Consider the following 6076-nt stretch of genomic DNA (forward strand, 5'->3'; position numbering starts at 1 on the left):
TGATTGTATCTATCCATTCTAAGCCGTTATGCACTTGCACCGCCAATTGTCCATATCCTAACACACTGATCACGGCGCCATTACCGACTATTACAGACTTTTGCGAGATACTTTTAAATGATGAAAACAACGATCGTTCACGACACATGTGCTCGCTAGCCCCAGAGTCAACAAGCCACTTCGATTTATCATATTGTTCGCCAACTGAGTTAGATACCAGAAACGCATTACTCATCTTTTTATTTTCTTTTGCTTTTCTAAATCTACACTGTGCCTTGTAGTGTCCGATTTTGCCACAGTAGAAACACTTGTTATCATTTCCCTTTTTCTCATTATCTTTATTATTTCTACATTCTGTTTGAAAATGTCCGGCTTTACCACATTTAAAACACTTTACGTTTCGTTTAACTACAAACGCCGACGAGGAGGTAGCATCCTGGATTTCTTCTGTTTTTGCCTTCATCCTCTCCTCCTCTACTAATAACCTGGCCACTAAATTGTCGAATGTTTGCTTGTCTTCAGGTGCCGTCTCCCACGCCGACACGAAATGTTTATATTCATCCGGTAGACTCATGAGAACTTTGGTTATGGTAAACTTATCAGAAATTTCTTCACCCATTTGTTTCAACTGACCTTGAATTTCTTGAATTTTCGATAAAAACACCGACATTTCAGTACCTTTCTCATACTTATACTGAAAAAATTTCTGTTGAATAATGTGGATGCTAGTTTCCGACTTTTGTTCAAATACACTTAGCAGTTTTTTCCACATTTCTGCAGAAGTTGTACATGATATGAGATGTAACATGACATCATCCGACATCCTTGTTACCAGTAGTGTTTGAACCTTAGCATCTTTAGTCTCCCAGGTATTTTTTGCACTTTCTTCTTCAGGTTTAACAGTTCGACCTTCTACAATGTCCAGCCATCCCTGACCTCTCAGTAGCACTTTTATTTGAAATTTCCAAATATTCCAATTTCTAACTCCTTCCAGTTTCATCACATTACTATTGTTAACTTCCATCTTCTGTTCGTGCCTTGCCTTGTAACTGTAACAAGTATTTTTCTTCCCGACGAAAATATTCTCGATTGACCACGCTATGCGCCGATAAGACTAATCTCACTTTTTGCCGATTTGTCAACACACTTGATAGTTAATTTAGTTTTTATGCCACACTATCAAGTTACTAACTGGTAAGCGCTTCTGGGCCCATAACCTGTTGTAAAATTAACCACAATACTCGATGTTTGAAGATATTTATTTTTCTATAAAATGAACGCTTACAGACTTGAACAGCAACTAACTAACTATCTATATCCGGTCGGCAACTTACAATAATAAAAATACAGTGTTGCCAACTTTATTTAGTACAATATCAATGTATTTTCATTGCCAAATTTATTTATTATAACAAATACACTTGTATAAGTGAAGTAACAGTTTTTGACACGAGTATTTATAATATCATGTCTTGCTGACATATTCAAAATGCAACGCAGTGCATAAGTTGTACAATAGTTTCTTTGCTAATTAAGTCGCAATATATAACTCGTATTTGTCAATGGTATCGATATCCCTAGGCTCATTGATGTGATAATATTGAAAAAATAAAGAAACATTCATAATAGAGTCCACCACTGTCAATTAAAATTTTGCAGTTGTATTCGTTTGAGTATATGTAAGGTAGTCTAGGTTTTAACTAAAGCATTATTAATTTCTTCTAAGTCTATCTAATTTTGCCCTTCGAGGTTTGTGTATGAAAATTTTCATTTTCGTCGATGGTATTTTTGTCTAACTGTGAGTCAGTAGAATAATCAGGTTGGGCGGGTAAGTCGGCGTTTCCGTATTCGTCATAAACATACGGTTCTTGTTCAACATTTTTTAATTCTTCAACAAGGAAATGGGGCCGATGCTGATTTTGGAAATTGTTAGATCTTGATTGATTTTGGAAATTATTTGGTCTTCTAAATTGGGAAGCAGTTTTCATAGAAACGTCGCAAGTGTTTAAAGGTCATTGATAATTATTTTGATGTGCATTCCTCTGTTGCTGTTGGAATACAGGGTGAGGATTAGGCGCAATGAAAGATTTGAAGGGAGTAATCCTGTTTCATAAAGGAAATTATTGTCTAGGAATTTGTTGAAAGCTTTGGAGGTTGGTAAAGGATTGTCTTTTGCATAGGACTAGGATTTTGTCGAGGTGTAAAGTGATTTTCATGGGGATGTTGTTTTTATGTCGGAGTGTTGTGTGAGTGTTGCTTTTTAGAAGTACCTATATGCCTATTTATTTCTATTTTCTTATTTTTATCGTCTAATACAATAATTAAGAGCTTAAGGTAATGAATGGCCGTCTTATTTTTAAATCTGAATAACAGGGTTCACCAATAAATAATTTAAGAGTACTAAGTGCCTCTTTCTTATAGTGACTCATTAATGCGTTTTCAATTGGGTCACCCTCGAAGACACCTGCTGAATTTGTTAAAATTACTTGAATTTATCATAAAAATCTTCAACTGATTCATTAGGTTTTCTAACACATGAAATTAATTGGTTAAATAACAAATCTTCATTTTCTTGGGATTTGAATTTTGTTTTAATTAAGGTTTTAAATATATACCAATCAGTATGCAGATTGTGTATGTGTGTGTATGTGTGTGTTTTACGCGATTTTGCGTAAAATACACCTCTCAGTTGTGAGTATTTTGTGTGTGTGCAATGATGTGGCTGTGGTTAGTGATACTGCGCCATAATCTATAAGAGGTCTTACAAATGTTTTGTATATGTGGAGAAGTGTTTTTGTATCACACGTCTTTATTCGACCGTTTATTAGAGAGATTAAGTTAGCGCGTTTTCGTACTCTATCCAGTGTGTTTGTGATTTCTGTGTGTGTTAGTGTGATTCCTAAGTATTTTATTTCTGTTTTCAGTGTTAGTCGGGTGTTAAGTAGTGTAACATTAATGTCGCGCGTTGAAAGGGATTTTTTGGTGACGAGATTAGGATGTCTGAATGTTTGTTTGGGTTAGGTTTTTTATGCGCCATTTTTTGATCCATAGTTCGAGTTGATTGATTTGAAGATTAATTTTCGAGTTATATAAATTGGTGTTTATACCGTATGCCCAATAGGCGGTGTCGTCTGCGTACTGAGCCAGACTTATTGAATTATCGAGGGGCTGTGGAATGTCGTGACAGTATATGTTATATAATAGTGGCGCAAGAACCGTGCCTTGGGGTACGCCTGCGGATAGCGTGAATGCGCGTGATAACGTGTTCCCTATTTTGATTTTTAACGGTCTATCCGTTAAGAAAAAGTGAATTAATTTTACGAAGAAAGGGGAAAGGTTAATTTGTAATAGTTTTTATAGTAGCCCGTTATGCCAAACTGTGTCAAACGCTCTTTTGAAGTCGAGTGCTACTGCTAAGGTACAACCGCCCGAGTTCATGGCTGATATAGCCTCTGTTTGTAATTTGAGTACCGGGTCAAGGGAGTTTAGTCCCTTACGGAACCCGGCTTGGGTGTCTGGGATGATGTTGTTGTCCCTGGAGTAGTCTGAAAGGCGTGTCGCGAGTATTCTTTCGAAAATTTTGCCGGTGGTGTTTACTAAAGAAATTAGTCGGTAGGATTTGGGATCCGTGTGGTCTTTGTCTGGTTTCGGGATCATGACAGTGTTCGCGGTCTTCCAGTTCGTCGGATAGTATCCCGTTTTGAGAATCGCATTGAATATGGTGATGAGGTAGTCAATTGCGGTGGGAGGTAGGTTTTTAATGATACTATTGGTGATTCCGTCTTCACCAGGTGAATTATTTTTTAGTTTGCTGAATGCGTCTGTGGCATCGTCTTGTGTTATTTTGCGTAAAATATGATTTTTATCGTGTTGTGCGGTTTGTATTACGTTTGTGATGTTGTGATCTATTCTCGCGGCGTGTATCGCGTCGTGGTGTGGGCCCGTGTAGGTAACGTGCAAATTTTGCAAAGTATCGGCGAATGCATTTGATTTTTCTTCCTCTGTATTATAGATCTGATTGTTGATTACTAAATGGGTAATTGTAGGTTGCTTTTGGCCGGTGATTGTTTTGAATTTATTCCAGAATTTGGAGGCGTCGTGAAAATTAAGTTTGGAACAGGTTTCGTGCCACCTTTTTTCCTGATGTTTATTTGTTTTGAGTCGAACTACCGCGTTTAATCTGTTCCATTCTGTTTTAACGAGTGGATCGCGGGTTTTAGTAAATTGCCTATACAATGCGCGTTTTCTTTTAATTAATTCAATTATCTCACACGGGAGAGGTTTTCGGCCTATACAGATTACTTTGACTGGCGCAGTTTCGTGTATCGCGTTTTGTACTACCTATTCCACATTCGTAAAAATTGGCGCGACTCTGTCCGTACAGAGTATGTGGTCTGGAATGGACGAGCCTTGATGGTTTAAAAAGGTGAAATTTGTGTTTCTTATGCAGAATAAATTGTATGTGAGAAGCGCGTTTGCGAGTATTCGCCCGTTGGCGTTTGTACTGGTGTCTCCGAATGTAGTGTGTCGCGCGTTAAAATCTCCTAGAACTATGGCTCTAGGAATGGTTGAGACGTAGGATAAGAACTCGACTGGTAGCCTGGTAGAAGGTTTGTTATAAAACGAAAAGATAATAATATTCCCGGAGTGAAGGTGCAGCGTAGCTGCGCAGCAGTCGAGCTCTTGGAATTGAGGTGGTAGGAAAAATCGGTTAGACGCAATGGAATTGTGTATGATTAGCGCCGTCCCTTTTCTGTGGAGTAGTTTGTCGTTTCGGTAGATGTTGTACTGTGTATTGCCGTTCTTTGCGTGTAGATAGTGTTTCTTGTAGTGCGAGAATGTCTATAGAATCATTATTTACTGTGTGTATTATGTTATTCTTTTTTCTCTTCCATCCGTTTGTGTTTATTGTACAAATTTTAAGGTCCGCGAATGTAAATTAACGGGGAAGATGAGCCATCAATTGGTTTGGGTTAGGATTTAGGCGTGGGAGTATCTTGGAGGTGATGTGATTGGTGTTATGGATAGATGTACGTCATTACCTCGGTAAACGTAGGAGACTTTGCGCCTGAAGAACTGGGCGGCTTGGCGGGCGACTACGCTTTCGACGAAGCGTTGGTTTGGGTGTAGAGAGGTCATACATAAGTATGTAAACCTGATAGTGTCCTCGATCCTAGTGAAGCGTCTGGGATCGAGAGTGCTATCATTGGTTTCTGATGAATTGTCTTCCGACATTTCACAAGCTGGCGGATCAACACACTTGATAGAGGGTCTGTTGGGACATTTAGAGTCAAAGGCAAGGTGCTTGCCTTTGCAGTTGGAGGAGGTGCAGGAAGAGGAGGGATGGTTACCACCGCAGCGGTAACAGGACGGTTGTTTTTGGGAGCAGGAGGCGGTGTTGTGGCCAAATGTGAAGCATTTGCCACATTGTAAAGGGTGGGGACCTGGGGATTGGGAAGGTTCACACCTGTAGATCTTGGAAAACATGGTGAAGCCTTTGGATAGTAGGATGTCTATAGATTTAGGGCAATTGGAGATTACCCTAAAGAGGAAAAGCTTTCTTGGCATTGATTTTCTGGTCTTTAAGGGCGGTTAGGATGTCAGTAGAGGATATGTTTAGGTCTACAGAACGGATAACGCAGGAGAAGGTAGGCCTGATTATATTTGTCTTTGAACTTGTAGGGGATTGGGTTTAGAGGTACGGTACGGGTGTATCTTCACCTTCTCAGATAAAAGAGCCTTGAAGGGAGAAAGTTTTTTCACGATGTCGGGATCTTTGCATGTGCCAATCGCTTTGTTACCGCGGAAAACTGTGAAGGTAAGGAAAATTATGGAAGGTAAGCTGGCTATGGTATTATATAAGGATTTTTGATTTGAGAATTTGTCCGGTATGTCGGAAATCAGAGCTTCGAAAATTGGGGTTGAAGAGGTTTGGGAGGTAATGGAGGAATAGGTAGGGGAAGATGGTGAGAATGCGAGGAGTGTCTTCGCCTGCGAATCACGTTCTCGTGAGATTGGTCATTGCTTGGCGAGACGGCCCTAGTCCCCTTCCCGGGAGTGCCAAAGGTTATATACT

Source organism: Agrilus planipennis, unplaced genomic scaffold (genome assembly GCF_000699045.2).
Source record: "Agrilus planipennis isolate EAB-ADULT unplaced genomic scaffold, Apla_2.0 scaffold106, whole genome shotgun sequence".
Lineage (NCBI taxonomy): Eukaryota > Metazoa > Arthropoda > Insecta > Coleoptera > Buprestidae > Agrilus > Agrilus planipennis.